Below are 16,852 nucleotides of genomic sequence, written 5' to 3'. Positions count from 1 at the left end.
CTTCAGTGTTGTCTATGCAGAGATTTCCAGGCTAGTGCCACGGAGGCTCAGGAAAACATTTTGAGAGAGCCAGATTTATGTGAAAAGAGAAAACAGTTGTTTAGTTCACAAGCCTTGAGAATATTTTATTTAAAGGAAAGACATACATATGGAGAGGGGAAACCATAGCCTGTTTAAGACTGACATACACTTAAGAGCTCTGAGATTATTTCACGTCAGAGTAGTGGGTTGTGAGCATTACCAACACAAAGAAAGGATAAGTCTCAGATTTTCCTACCCCTACTTCTCTTTTCAAAATGAGAACAGGACTGAGATCATTCTGAATATTATCTCTCTCTTTCAGTGCTTTCACTAGATCCTTCTATTAAAGTGGTCAAAATGTTCCGGTAACCTGGTGGTTTATTGGCACTGTTTTTAATTTCCCTTCATTGTGAAGAGGTGAATGTTAGAGTTTGTGAACTTGCTTCATGAACCTAGAGGACTTTGCCTGAGTTTAACTCCGTGAACATAGAATCATAGAACTGGAAGGGACCTTGAGAGGTCATCTAGTTCAGTCCACTGCACTGAAGGCAGGACTAAGTATTATCTAGACCATCTAGACATGATGCCTATGAAATTCAGAATGCAGCATTCTTTTATTTGTTTATTTTATAAAAGCATATCTCTTACTATTTTAAAAAATGTTATTGAACCCATGCTTTTCAAGAGCAGCTAGTTATTTTGGTTTCAGAGTAACAGCCATGTTAGTCTGTATTCGCAAAAAGAAAAGGAGTACTTGTGGCACCTTAGAGACTAACCAATTTATTTGAGCATAAGCTTTCGTGAGCTACAGCTCACTTCATCGGATGCATACTGTGGAAACTGCAGAAAACATTATATACACAGAGACCATGAAACAATACCTCCTCGCACCCCACTCTCCTGCTGGTAATAGCTTATCTAAAGTGATCACTCTCCTTACAATGTGTATGATAATCAAGTTGGGCCATTTCCAGCACAAATCCAGGTTTTCTCACCTCCGCCCCCCCCCCCCACCAAAACTCACTCTCCTGCTGGTAATAGCCCATCCAAAGTGACCACACTCCTTACAATGTGTATGAAAATCAGGGTGGGTCATTTCCAGCACAAATCCAGGTCCTATTACCAGTAGGAGAGTGAGTTTGTGTGTGTGTGTTTTGTAGGGGGAGGGGGGTGAGAAAACCTGGATTTGTGCTGGAAATGGCCCACCTTGATTTTCATACACATTGTAAGGAGAGTGGTCACTTTGGATAAGCTATTACCAGCAGGAGAGTGAGTTTGTGTGTGTGTGTTTTTTTTGGGGGGGGGTGGGTGGGTGAGAAAACCTGGATTTGTGCTGGAAATGGCCCACCTTGATTATCATACACATTGTAAAGAGAGTGGTCACTTTAGATAAGCTATTACCAGCAGGAGAGTGGGTTGGGAGGAGGTATTGTTTCATGGTCTCTGTGTATATAATGTCTTCTGCAGTTTCCACAGTATGCATCCGATGAAGTGAGCTGTAGCTCACGAAAGCTTATGCTCATATAAATTGGTTAGTCTCTAAGGTGCCACAAGTACTCCTTTTCTTTTAGTTATTTTGGGTTCCTCAGTTTGGGTTCCAACTGGAGACACCTTAAAGAGGACTGATTTTTTCAGAAAATGATGAGCACCAACTCTCTGAAAATCAGACCCCTTTTTAAGCATCTCAGGAATGCCAAATCACTAGTTTCTATTGAAAATCTTGCAGCATTTTAAAAAAAAAGGTTAAGGGCATTCTACTTAGTCTCAATTTGCTTGTTTTATGGAAAGATGGAGGAAGTACAAAGACAAAGGCTCTGACGTTGACATGTTAATAATGATTTGTATTGTATGGTGGTGTCAGCTCAGGTTAATGACCATAGAAAGAACTTTTATTGAAGTTGGAGAAAACAACTTCAGGATTGGACCCAAAGAATAGACATTTAGTTCAATGCTTACTCTTAAAGTAGATGTGCATCTGAGCTGTTGAGTTCAGACCCCAAAGTTTCCCCAAACCATGGTGATGGTTGGATTTGGGATCTTGAGTCGGGCCATCTATAACTTGTAGCATAACCTAGAGCAGCAGTTCCCAAAGTGTGGTCCATGGAGCACTTGCTGATAATCTGTGGAGAGCAGGCTGGTCACAGGTTATTGGCTCTCCTCTTCATTCCCAACTGCTCAACTGCATTATAAAGAAATGGAAAGAAAAGGAAAACTGGGAATGGGCACCAGGGGTGGATCACTTGATAATTTCCTGTTGTGTTCGTTCCCTCTGAAGCACCTGGCATTGGCCGCTGATGGAAAACAGAATACTGGACTAGATGGACCTTTAGTCTGACCCAGTGTGGCCATTCTTATGGAAAATACAGTAAATACTTCCTTCACATTTCTTGCTTATGTACACAATTGCTAATGTTGCCAGAGGGATGCTATTTGATTGTGAAAGGAAATTGAGGTGGTTCGTGAAATAATAAAAGAAAAGGGAAAGAGTCTGAGACAATCTCTCATCCACTCTTCGGAAAAAGTTTGATACCTGTGACACGGAGCATCATGAGAATTTTAAAGGTGTTTGAACAAAATGTAAATGACCTTAAAGCTTTGAATGACAGTTTAACTTTAGGAGACATGACACCCTTTGATTATGTGTAAGGAAAATGGAAGGCACAATTAATGTATGTTAAAAAGAAACTTTAAGAATTGTTTAGTAGGTATGAAATTGACATTATGCTAAGATTGACATCTTATAAGGGTTCTCTTTTTCTGAAGGGTTAGTGTTGTGTTTGGCCACGTGAATGTGCAGCTTGAAGAAATTAAAGTTGGGGGGAGACAAAACTATTTGAACTAGTGCTGTGGAGAGGATGGAAGTTCTATTTTGTGAAGGGGTTAAAGATTTTGAATTTGACTTCATTCCAAATGAACAAAAACTGAACGTTTCAAACTTCTTGGAAGGAAATTTTTTTTAAAAAATGTTTTGGGTAGTTTGAAACATTTTTATTTTGACTTCTTTATTTTGTACTATAATATATATTATTATTATAATATGTATTAATAGATAATACAAAATAAAAAAACTTTGAAACAAAAGATCATTTCAAATGAAAAATGGAAACAGTTCATTCTGAAAATGTCAAAATGTTAGGTTTTGACATGGTTGGAACTTTTTTCTTCTGGTTTTCTTCCAAAATGAAATTCTGGTAAATCAACCCGATTTTGTGAAGTGTTTCACTTTTGATGGAACTGCATATTCTAATGGAAAATGGTTCTATCAAAATGTCTCTGACCAATTCTTATTTGAACTAATGTTGGCTTGAATGACTTGCCATGGAAGAGGTTTCTTTAAAGAAAAAAATAACTTTAAAAGCCTAAAATAAAACAAAGGTGGAGGGAGGTTGTGGAACAATATTTCACATCAAAAGAAGATAAACCAGCAGATATTTACAATTCCCTTGTGTCCTAGGAATCTAATAATGGTGTTGCTCTCTTAGTTCCGATCTAGTGAAGCACTTAAGCATGTATTTAACATGAAGCATAAGAGCAGTCACTTCAATAGGCTTACTCACATGCTTAAAGTTAAGCCATGCTTAAGTTCTTCAGGGCCTTAATTCTCTGAGAGGTTGTAAACTATTGCAAAAGGCGAAGGTTTGCCTCTAATGCAGGGTGGGAAGATGGCTAAGGACCAAATTAAAGCTGCTACGGTTTGGGCTACAATGGGGTTGAGGGAGGGTGCCCTACCTGTCTGGCAGTAGCTGTCTGAAGAGGAAAGGAGCAGACATAATGACACCTGAGGAAAATTCTACAAAAGCATTCCTTCCCACAATAGCACCAGCCTCTAAGAGCTTACTGGAGCATGGTGAGTAGGAGCAGCCATGGCCGCCCTGCAATATATAATTTTTGGCCCCCATAACACTACCAGTAGTGTTAGTGGCCTTCCAAACCTGTGATCTAGGAGCATATACAGCACCATTATGACTGCCTCCAGCATTGGAGCGTTAGCAGAGAGGACGTGAGCTTCAGTTACCATTTCTTCTCCAAGCATTCATTGTAAAGCTTCATAACTTGTACCCTAAAAGTTTCCAGACTGTCTCAACTCTGATAGATCCCTAAGCGCCCAGTGCTCTGCTTTCTGAAAACAGCACTTAAAACTGATTTATTCTCAGTGGTCTTTACCCATAAAGGAAATTGGATCAGCAGAGACTATTGTGAGTCAAGCTAGTAGCTGGCGTGAAATATGGGGTCTTTCCAAAATATTTTAGAAGGAAACTAATTCATGTTATTCATGCCAGTCTTTATTAGAATCCCGTTTTCTCTCTTTATCTTAGAGTTCACCTAGATGGGAGGCATGAAATGAATGTGACAGCACTGATGTCATTATGGTTATGTTAAGCAATCAAAGAATAACCCTGTTATACAGCAGTTTTGAGAACTTGCACGTTGTGGGCAGTACACGCTTTTTAAAGCTCACTTATGTGCTTCTTTAAAGAGCAAAGGAATAGCTGGAGAAGGTAACACACAACTCAAGCTACAAGCTGTGAATTTTTGTCCTGGCAAAACTGTATTAACTTGTGGGTTAGGGTTTCCATAGCTGTGCTCCTGCCAAATAAACTAGTATTCTGCCTCTACTTTCCTGAGCATATGAGTGTGTCTGTGCATCTTGGGCCAAATTAGCCCTGGGGTGATTCACATTACATTCTGTGGAATCTGGCCCTTGTTGGCTTCTACATGGCTTGTTCTGTCTTTCTAATCCAATCCAGGTTTCCTAGCCATTTATGCACAGGACCAGCACAATGACTGAGATTAACATGATATGATAAATTCACTGAAACTGCAGACTTGAAACCACTTTGCTGACAGGGCTGAGCAGAACATCATACACACAGATATTGGTTATCTAAGTGAAACTGAGTATGTCTGTACATATGACCAGAAAGAATGTACTTATTTAGTACTAATATAAAACTTGCCACTGTTTTGTTATATCCTATATGACTTTCAATCACAAATGGGAATATAGTTAAGCAATACTGCTGTATATACCTTATCAGTTATAGATATTTTATCAGCATTTTTCAGGTTGTCTTGCAGCACTTCATGGTCTGCATCGCGCTTCTCAGTGAAGCAAAAGGCATAGCATAAGTTGTCTCTGGGGCGGTGACATGCCAAAATTGACCAACTAAAATATGACAGGCCATTCACTTGACAAAGCTGATCCAAGCATCACAAAATGGTGAAGTCTCCTCATTCTTTTCTAAGTAATTTGTTTTACTGTTTTCTATCAGGCAATATGATGGGAAAACAGTTAAATGCAATGGAGACTATTTCTAATCTGCATTAGTAATTTTCATTGAATTTACTGAATTAGGCCAGGTAGAATGTTAATATTACATTTATAGAGATGGAAAAAGTGTGTGTGTGAGTGGGTGAGAGAGAGAGAGAGACAAAACCATGTAATAAATTATGGGATTGTATGATAAATTGCAGAGCCATGTGATAATTTGTCATACACTTTTGACTGTCTTATCACCTCTCTGCCCACTAATCCATCATGTCTGGCACTTACTCTGACATTTTAAACCCTTGTGCCCCTCAGAGTTGGCAGCAACAAGGGTCGGGTTCAGTGTCTAGGGGTTTCTTTTCAATAACACAATGCAAAACCAGCTCGAGCCCCCACCCAGTGACCTGGGACAATTACATACCACCCCTCGGGACGCCTCCAAGAGGCAATACTTCCCCTCTCACAAGCACAGAGTCCGAGTGTAGCAAAAGCCTTTTAATAAAGGAGGGAAACAATGCGGCATTATGTGGGGAAACACCACAAACAGGATTCACAGCACAAACCATGGGCAAAAGACCCACCCCCAAGTAAGTTGGGCAGTGTCCTTTTCCCCTCAGGGTCTTAAGTCCAGCAACCCAACAGTCACCGCCCCCCCACCATGGTTTCTGTCCTTGGTCAGTGCAGCCCCGGGGCGGTGCTGGAGTCCAGCAACCCAAAAGTCACCGCTCTCACAGTTTCTGTCCTTGGCCAGTGCGGCCCCAGAGTTCAGAAGCTCATTTGCAGAGTTTACTTCCCATCCTGAGTGGAAGGGGGGAAGATATGAGGCCACCTTACATGCACCGCTGCTCGAGTCAACGGCCGATTGCTACACCTCTCCGTGGGATTCTGCTGCAGCCTTCACCACCAGCTGCGCCTCTCTGCCAGTTTCAAACAAAACAGTTTCAAACAAAACTGCATCTTTCTTTCTTTCTTTCGAAAACTTTCCTCCTCTCAAGTGTGGAAAGTCCCCCCTTTTATCCCCCACAGAGCCACAGGATGAGTGGCATGCAGCCATATGCCCGATACAGCTTTTCTAGGCACGTTTCACAGCTGTAAACTCTGATATATCACAGCCCTGCAGAAAAACAAATGAGCTTTCTGCCACTGAAAAATGGGTTGGTCCCGTCTTTATAACCAGACCCAGTACTCATTTGTAACTCTGGAAGGGCCCAAGAAATGACTTTACTCTCCAGTTGTGACATTTTCAGGGGAAGAAAAGTTTCTTGGGGCATTTTTAGACATTCATATTGTTGTCTTTTAAACCTGTACAGTTGGTAGTAAAGGCACCTGGTTTTACATGTGGGGGAGAGCTAGATATAGATATCTCATATCACTCGCAAACAGAGTATAATATGTTTTTAGAGTACTCCTAGTCTCCCTAGTATATGATTTATTTCATGACAATCTTAATCTATACTTAGATTATTAATTCTTTGGGGCAGAGACTAACTGGGTTCTGTGATGGGCCCCTGGAAGCCATCATAATAAATAATATTACAAATCCACTTGAAGGTTTGTGCTGATTCTTACCATTACAGCATGTGAGTTTAACAATTGCTATATCAGAATAGATTAATGGTCCACATAGTCCAATATGTTCTCTAGCTGGATGCTACAGAGGAAGACATACAATTCTTTTAAATATACCAAACTGGACTATCGGGAACATTTTTTTTTCTGACCTCTGATCTCTATCTTGGCTGAAAAAATGTACAAAATTTCAGGAAGGCATTTAAACTCTCTATTGATTTCCCATCTGAGGAGGCTCCTGTGTGCTGTTTATTCCAGAAATATGCTGATATTAATGAATCATGGCACAGCTTGCCTTTGTTTGACTGGAGTATATAAATTACTGATATGTAGAACTAAAACCTCCTACTGTTTCATTATCCATGTTCTGTATGGATTGGGGAGGGAATATTGGATCATAAGTGTGTTAAACATGCAGCTAACATGTCTCTGGAATCACATTAGCACCTGTTATGCATAGTTTGTTCTTTACAGGGCTATGCCAATTAAATTGAGCCCTTGGTCTTATGTTAATTCTGTTAGTATTTGCTATCTTGGCGATGTCGCTCCAAAACCAAGACACTTGTTCTAATCTAATATAGTGGATGGGTGAGATTGGTGATTGTTGTTGATGTCTGTAATCTAGGCTGGAAATGGGCCTATTTGAGGGTAGGTTACATCATAACTGATTATTAATGTTGAATAAACTAGAGACTACCCCAAAGTGCCACGCTAAATCTGATTACTTCTGAACTTCGGTAAGTGTCCAAAACCTAAACCTGGATTTGAAATTTGCAAATGGACTCCTACCCTTTACAATGGACTGAATACACTCAGTTTCTTTCAAATTGTGTAGTGCTCAAAGGTGGTGGCTTTTTTTTGTTTAAGTGTTGATGTACTGGACTTTTGATATCTCTCATGGCGCTGATAGACGTAAGTTTGAGGCACACTGAAGTGTATCCATATTAGATCCAGCGGATCACAATTAGAGAAACATTGGTAGAAAAACACTCATGATGACACAGGCTCCAAGAGTGCTTGTGTATATCCTCTTACCTCTGCTGGACTGGACTAATAGTGATTGCATTTAGAATTTGATACAATGGACCGAATTCTCTGCTGGTTATTGAATGTAGTTCAGTAATACTACGTACTTATTGCTTTTAGAGGATCAGATTGCAGCAAAGGGAATACAACAGCCTGCAAGATAACCTGGTTCATGCTTTACTGAATAATGCATTTTTTAACGTTTGATTTTATTTGGTATATATTAAATTCATGTGTGAGTGGTGAAGGGGAGAACAGGTTTCTGTCAGTGAGATGAGTACAGGAGGCATACCGTGTCAAAGACTGTATAGGTGGTCTGAAATCTTTGTTTGAAATGTGAGCTTTAAAAAAAACAAGATATTTCCACTCTTTAAATTGCTTCTGACCTAGATGTTGTAAGCTCGTTCATCCCACATACTTCATAATATGCATAAAAATGTCAGCTCTTTCCCAGCTACTCAGCAAAGATTCCATAGCTAGTGCTGTAGTGAGACGCATACGAGTCGTTACTAGCAAATGCGCTGTAGGGTAATCCTGAAAAATAGTGGAGAATTATTAGAAATATTTATTCATCTACAGTTTGCAGAATAAGTGACCAGGTCCATTTTTATACTGCTTTTATTTTTGCTCTTTTTATTACGTGTTCTCTTCTTTACTGATTCTCAGAATTCAGTGATTCACAATGGGTTTTGAAGTGTTTATGTGGCCTGCATAATGCATAGTATCTGAGAGCCTCACAGTCTTATTATGTATTTATTATCACCACACCCCTGTGAGGTATGGCAGTGCTATCATACCCATTTTACTCATGGGGAACTGAAGCACAGAGACAGTGAGTGACTTGCCCCGTGTCACACAGTGTCTGTGGTAGAACAGGAACTTGAACCCAGGTGTCCCAAGAGAGTTCCCTAACCACTGGACCATCCTTCTTTCTCTATCATTATTCTATTCTATATAGATTCTTATATAACCCTCATTTCCATTGTATCTGAGCCTCTTCCAATAGTGCATTAAGTGACATGACTAACATCTGTTATGAGGATTGTTTTTGTTTTCATACTCTGCAGGAGAACATTATGTGCATGTTGTAATGTTTTGTTGTGGTAGGACTTTGTTTTTATAAATGTCCAGGCTGTTCTATATTTGTTAGAGAAGGCAGGTTGAAGAAGGCAGAAGGTGCTGAGGCTTGTGATGGTCTTTTCTTGCTCTGGGAGTTGGTTCCACACTCTGACCCGACCCCTAGAAAGCTCTGTCTGCTGTACAAATGAGCTTTACCGTATGGTAGAAAGTTCCATTGTGCCTGAGGAGTTCTTGACCTTGGCCCTCATCCTGGTGCTTCAGGTTGTCTTTTAGATATCTTGGGTGTGCCTTGAAGATGAGGACATAGATTTTGAACTTGATTGGATATTCCATGGGAAGCCACTTGCAGAGAGTGGAGGACAAGGTGTCTCATTGGTATGAAGTAGGGTCTGATCCAACACCCGCTGAAGTCAGTGGGAGACTTTCCATTGATTTCACCAGGCATTGGGCCAGGTGAGTGGATCAGACTTTCAAAAGGCTCAGCACCCATAGCTGGGGCCATATTTTCAAGAGCACAGCTCCCATTTAGGCACCAAAATCCATAGCCACGTTTTCAAAAGAGCTCAGCATGTTCCATGCACGTTAGGTGCTGAAGGGTCACATTGGTTAACTGCTGGCTACTGATCTCTTGAAAATCTGGCCACTCTTATAGATGTCAAAATAGGAGCTGAGATTTCTTGAAAATCTAGTATTCAGGATCTTCTCCCATCCTTGTGACTTCTCTGCTTGTTCCAAGATTTGAGAGACCTAGGGCAGTCTGTAGCTAGTTCATTTTCAGGTTTAAATTTTAAAAAAAATCATTGTTAATGTAATCTCATCTCTAACCTTCCCCCATCACTTGCAATTAGAATGTAAGCCATTACAGTCCATTGGTTTCTGCCTCTGTATGGGATCTGATTATCTTTTTTGTTACTATAATTTACATAATGTTGTAATTAGCATAAATTGCTATAATGATGGTATAAATAAAGACTGCCAGAAAAAAATCTGTGACACGTTGATATCTCATCAGAGAGGTTCAGTCCTGCTAAGCCTTGTTATTATTTTACCTCATTAAAACGCTTTCAGTAAATAATAAAACACACAATTTCCCCGTAATCAGCTTCATTTCAATGGCTAATGAAATTTCTCTGGCATTTTCTCTAGTAGGTCATGCTGTACAATCCTCTCTCCCACAGAGCTGTAACTCTTCAGTAGTACTATTGTGTTATATTGCCATCATGACAAAGAAGGCCTCCAATTACGTAAGCCTCCATAATTTAGCCTGTACAATAAAGCCTGTGTGGTCCTGAGATCTGTTGCTCGTTTAGAACTCAGGAACAAAAAGTCCCTTCCGATGAGCCAGATTTTTAAACCCTTTCTTTCTATACTTTTCTGTAGGTATGTTTGGATTCAGAAGAGTTTATTTACTTGTTTGGGTAGCAAAATGTGAAATATTTATCTGCTAAAACTAGAGCTGAATGAATAATTGATTTTTATTTTATTTTTTTTTCCAGTTCAGGGACCCAACTTGAAGCCTCTCAAAAGATTTAGTTTTAGGTCAAACAAAATGTCTCAGTGGACCCAAAACAAACTTATGTTGTTGTTTTTTCTTTTTGTTTTGGATCACTTTCAGGTGTGTTTTATTCCATGGGGGAGAGAGGAGCTTAAAATAAAAAAAATAGCTAAATTTCTCAATGAATTGTCATGAAAAGTTGAAATGTTTCATTTAATGTTCAACTTTTTCAAGAAAAAATTTCCTTCACTCCTCCCGCCCAAAAAAACCCAATTAACTGAATTCAATGCAAATTCGTGAAGAGTTTGAAAAAAAAAATGCATTTTCCAGCAAAATTACTGTTTGGAAAAAATTAAAAAATTAAAAAATTCCACCCAGCTCCATTTAAAATCATTCATCAGTGCTGCAAACAAGCATCTTCCTCTTATTTAAAGTCTGCACATTTTCCATGCCATTAAAACACAGTATTTTGTTGTCTGGGTTTTCAAAAGAACACTGCACCCAGCAGCTTCTATTAAAGAATCAAAGATGCAATTGAATCCAGAGCTTGAATAAAACTCTGCCCCTATATAAACCTCTGTTAATTTATCAGTAATATTTTATGACTAGGAGGGGCAGGGAGAGAAAGGAGGTTGTTTTTTGTAAAGCACATACACCCAGACAATGGGTATGCACCTCATAGCAGGATACTGAGCCTTGGGCACATGTGTACCTCCTAGTGTCCCGTTATGGTCCTTGCTCCCTTCCAGACTGGGAGCTGTAGTTGCAAGTCACATGCTTTCTCCTAGTCTGATGCCCAATAGGAAGTTGCATTTTGAGCTTCCTGCCTCCTTAGCTGGAAAGCAGATGAGAGAGTTAGGGCCAAGGGAGGTTCTGTGCATTGGTCAGGCAGAAGGCCTGAATGGGTACAGCTACACTGCAGGGGGAAAAACTGCAACCCACAGCAGCGAGTCTAAGAGCCTGGGTTAACTGACTCGGGCGCACACTATGGGTCTAAAAATAATACCAGTGTAGACGTTTGCCTCTTGGGCTGGATCCTGGGCTCTGAAACCCAGTGAGGGGGTGTGTTTCCAAGCCCAGAATCCAGCCCAACTGGGCATGTTTACATTGCTATTTTGAGACCTGCAGCATGAGCCCCACGAACCAGGGTCTGTTGATCCAGGCTCTGAGACTTGCTGCTGCAGTGTGGGGTTGTTGGTTTTTGTTTTGTTTGTTTTTTGCAGTGTCGATATACCCAGAGGGGCACACCTGCAGATGGAGGGCTGTAGAACCTGGAGACAACACCTAAGACAAGACCCTGAGGGGACAGGGAGGTGGTTTGGGTGGTGTTTTCAATCTTTGTTAGTAAAGAAAAGCCCGGAGCAAAGGAACTAAAATAACACAGTTGTTTGGAGTGTGATTTCCCCCTCCCCACCTAGTGGATGTTGACCACTTTATACATCTCCTCCCAGAACAGAGGATGGAACCCTAAAGACACTGAATAGGACTATTCAAATACAGTAGCTAAGCTGAGATCTCACAGGCCATGCGTGGAAAAGCAGCCTAGGATACTTGATGACCTGGTTTAAGGGGAGGGAGATCTCCCAGGAATTGAACTATGGACAAAGATATACCTTGTGAATATATTTATGGATTATCCCCTGAGAAACACTGGGATAGCAGGAAGAGTGGTCTACTTAAGATGACTATGTCAAAGTGGGGGGTGGAGGTTGGATGCTGGGATTTTGACAAGGGAATCAAACCCCAGAGTTAGCTCTCTGAAGCATGCATGCTTTCTTTTGTGAAACTTAGTGAGAATGCCTTCTCTAGTTTAACTTTTTGCTAAAACTAGGTATGTCGAGACAACCATTTATTGTAGTTTTAAATCCTTTTCTCTCTACCTTTTAATAAATCTTGTGTTATAAAGAGTCCAGCTGTTCAGTAGGATTTTCATGCTCCGAGGAGAAGAAACATTCAGACAGCCTCCTAGAGAGTGACCCTACAGGGTAAAGTGTTCTGAAACCATTTAACACTCCTGTCAACCAGCCTGTATAGACCCCAGTGAAATGTGATGCTATGATTGACTAGTGTCGAAGGGGGAGATGTTGAAAGATCAAACAGGAGTCAGAGGTGGAGATGGGTTTGATGGTGACAAACACCTTGAAGAAAAATTATTTCATACTAATTATCCAAGCACTATAGTGTGAATAATTAGGCTATCATACAGTAATAGTAGGAATTGACAGGAATGGGAGAATTCTTCAGATTGACCGTAATCCTGCCAAATGCTGATCGCTCCCAATTCCCATCGAAGCCAACTGGTGTTACTGTGCTAGAGAAAGGTGAAACGTAAACCCAAGACCTTGTCCAGTTATCAGTAAAGATTCCACAGCTCCTTGCCCCTGGCATGGTCTAACCCATTGTTTTCCTGTTCCAGTTTTAGGTTTAAGATAAAATGAAATAGATACTGAGCTAAAATTTATCCTACATGTCTAGTGCCCTTCTATAATCCTTTTTGGCTTGCACACCACTCACATTCATGCAGTAGTTGGCTTCGTTAGGAGTTTAGCCAGTTTTTGAAATCCATGGCTGCTTTTTATGTTGTTAGGGTTTCCAGAAAGCACTTATATTTAGCTAAAATTGACAAGTTTTTAAAGTGCTTATATACCAATGCTAGAAGTCTAAATAATAAGATGGGTGAACTAGAGTGCCTCGTATTAAATGAGGATATTGATATAATAGTCATCCCAGAAACTTGGTGGAATGAGAATAATCAATGGGACACATTAATACCAGGGTACAAAATATATCGGAAAGACAGAACGGGTAGTGCTGGGGGGGGTAGTGGCACTATATGTGAAAAAAAAGTGTAGAATCAAATGAAGTAAAAATCTTAAATGAGCCAAACTGCACCATTGAATCTCTGTGGGTAGTAATTCCATGCTTGAATAATAAGGATATAGCAGTAGGGATATATTACGGACCACCTGACCAGGATGGTGATAGTGACTGTGAAATGCTCAGGGAGATTAGAGAGGCTACTAAAATAAAAAACTCAATAATAAAGTGTGACCTTAGCTCAGTGGTTTGAGCATTGGCCTGCTAAAGCCAGGGTTGCCAGTTCAATCCTTGAGGGGGCCATTTAGGGATCTGGGGCAAAAATTGGGGATTGGCCCTGCTTTTGAGCGGGGGGGTTGGACTCTATGTTCTCCTGAGGTCCCTTCCAACCCTGATATTCTATGACCTTGCAAATTTGTATTTGCGGAGAGGGATAGCTCAGTGGTTTGAGCATTGGCCTGCTAAGCCCAGGGTTGTGAGTTCAATCCTTGAAGGGGCCATTTAGGGATCTGGGGCAAAAACTGAGGATTGGTCCTGCTTTGAGCAGGGGGTTAGACTAGATATTCTATGATTCTATGCTTTGAACTATCCCCATATTGTCCTGAGGTGATATGTGCCCAGTCAGGACACAGAGATAAAGTTCCTTGACACCTTAAATGGCTGCTTCTTGGAGCAGCTAGTCCTGGGAATGGGCAACAGGGGATGGATCACTTGATGATTACCTGTTCTGTTCATTCCCTCTGGGGCAGCTGGCATTGGCCACTGTCAGAAGACAGGATACCGGGCTAGACAGGATACTGGGACCTTTGGTATGACCCAGTCTGGCCGTTCTTATGTTCTATGTGTGCTGGATGTTTCAGGGTTGCTGGGTTTTTTTGTTTGTTTGTTTGTTTTTGTGGGGGCAGGGGGGTTTTGGTACAAACATTAATTGGCTAATCCTGACAACAACCCTAGAAAGAAGGCAAGCATAATTACCCCATTTTTACATATAAAGAAACTGAGATACAGAGAATAAATGTCTTTGATTTGCCAGTGGCCGCTCAGCATGGCAATGGCATAATCTGGAAATGGATTAGCGGTGTGCTGTCATACTGATGGGTATAAAGAGTGCAGAGACCCATGTGTGGTTCTGGCAAGGGGAACAGATCATTTGTGCTGCTTCCGGGTGAAGGTGAGACCTACAGTTAATTCTTTCAGTGTCTGTCAGTCCTTTATTGGTGGTCTAGTTTCTAGTCCAATACCAGTTCACAAGAGCATTCTATGTGTGTTATGTATGCGCTTGCTTTTATATACACACGAAAACAAGCCTTGTGCTTGAGGCATTATGTGATGCGTTCATTCTCTGTCGTCATGCTGAGAGAGATCAGAGGAAATGTTTGCTGTTTAGAATTGGCAAGTTACATTTCCCCTTTGCTCTCATAGCCACTTAAAACTCTCCAAAAACAGTAGAACAACCACCAGAAACCCGCAGCAGCAGCAGAAAATGAGAACCTACCTTAAACACCAAATACCACCCTACAACTGTTTCCTAGGTAACCAACACACATAGCTAGAGCAAAGGTGCGGAACACTGTGCGTGGAGACCAGAGAGTGCCTTGCTAGATCTACTTTTAAATGCTTTTAAGAATACTGCAGAAAAGCAGCCCCCAAAATGGACAATGTGATATTCCATTGACCCTTACTGGGTTTGCTCATGGGGAAGGAATTCTTAATGTGAGACACTCTCTTTTCACGTAGGCTTGAGGGGTTTGTTTCCCCTAGGCTTACCAGGAGAGACCCATTCATGTCCACCGACTGTTACTGTCACATCCCTAGTATGTGTAAGTTCTGCCATCCTTAGTATATTGCTACCCGGGCAACCTGTTTTGATAGAGCCAGCCATCCTTCAGGAGGTGAGGATGACTGTAATACTCATTGAGGCCCTTGGTATATATTTGTCTGTCTTTTCTCTCCTTTTCCTCCTTCCATTGTGGTTGCTAGATGGAAAGACATTTCTTGATGCTCTGAGCAGTGTGTGAGATTTTTTTTTTCTCTTCCTCAGCAAGGCTTCACAATCTGGTTGTCTCCCCCCACACCCCGTGAAATGTTCAGACTGGAGAATCTCGCCCTTTCCTTAGCCATAGGGACAGTGGGAACAGTTTCTCCAATCCATGATGTGAACCTGAAGGGTGTCTTCAGATTTGTGTCCTGCTTGCCTGACCACCAAAATAGATAGGTTCCTTTCCTTTTAGAACATGCATTTGGGGCTCCTCTAAAAATGGAAAATTGAGCAGATTTAAATTTAGGTTGAGTCAATAATATGAAGAAAACCGCATTTCTATAGACTTTTGTGCTCTCAATTAATTTGATTAAAGCACAGGGTCTGTTAATGTAGCTTATGAGATCTGTTTCTTAACCTGAAGCATTTTATTAAGCTAAGAAAGAAATTGATTTGTACATGATCAGCAAGGATTTCCTCTATTACAGAGGAGAAAAAATGAAGAATAAGTGTAGATTTACCCATACCAATGTCATAATCTACCTGGCTGCAGTAGAGAGAGATGACAGGATCATTACAGGAAACCCATCTAATACTACCAATTTACATTTTCTGAGAATCTGTTTTGATCCTGGAGATTTACAAGTTTCATCCCTCAATTTCTGAGAAGAGAAGATGAACAGAAATAGTGCAACTTTGCTGCAAAACTTCAGCACCATTTGAATAATAATTTCAGCACATCTGCAGCAGACACGGTCATTAGGGCATGGATGGAGGATATATTGCATAATGCAGCTTACCTACTGGTCTGTCACTTGTGGAATGTATGAACAAAAGTGTTGCTGTATAAGATCACACCAATGGTCCATCTAGTGTTCTCTCTCTTTGAAAGCGGTAAGTATATAGAGGAAGCTACAAGAAATCCAGTAATTGACATTTATGGAATAACTTGCCACAAGGGAAGTTTCTTCCTGACCACAGCAAGTTAGTGATTGGCTTATGCCCTGAGGCATAAAGGTTTACACTGAAAACAAACCAGAAAACTCTGAAATTTCATTTTTTTATAAATTGGATGGTGAATAAGTATTTAGATAAATGTCTATTGTTAAACCTCTAGGCTCCTAATCACATTCAGATACGTTTATATATTGTGTCAAAAAGTACGTTAAATTGATGGTTTTCCCTTTGTGATTGGATGTTTTTTTGATATCTAACTCTGAGACTAGACTATAACTGGATTCACTGCTCTTCTGTTGTTTGTTATGTAGTGAGTGTTAAAGCTGTATATTTATGCAAATTAGGGGAACAAATATTCTAGGGATGTTGTATCCAGATCTCAACCCCTTTGCTAACAAATGTAACAAGTGCTTTTAGTATAAATAATTGTCTTTATCCCTGTAGGTTAAATAAGACATGAGAGAAACCATCTTCTATAAAACATGGCATGGTTGCTATCAATAATCTGTGCTTGTTGAAATTAGTGGCACTATGAGCCTATTCTGAAGCCAGAGGAGAGGCTTCCCATTATTATTGTTTACAAGACAGTAGTGCCTAGGTAGTTCTCCAACAGAATTCAGGGCCCTACTGGGCTAGGTGC

At 40.5% G+C, this 16,852-nt stretch overlaps 1 protein-coding gene across 1 annotated transcript in view; it reads left to right on the top strand.

Moving 5' to 3' along the window:
* Positions 1-16,852, top strand: part of PITPNM3 (PITPNM family member 3) — a 239,243-nt gene that overhangs the window by 122,396 nt on the left and 99,995 nt on the right. The gene's annotated exons all lie outside the window — the stretch shown is intronic.

Source organism: Eretmochelys imbricata, chromosome 17, assembly GCF_965152235.1.
Source record: "Eretmochelys imbricata isolate rEreImb1 chromosome 17, rEreImb1.hap1, whole genome shotgun sequence".
Taxonomy (NCBI): Eukaryota; Metazoa; Chordata; order Testudines; family Cheloniidae; genus Eretmochelys; species Eretmochelys imbricata.
Note: the sequence above shows the minus strand (reverse complement) of the source record. Positions and strands in the feature narration are given on the sequence as shown.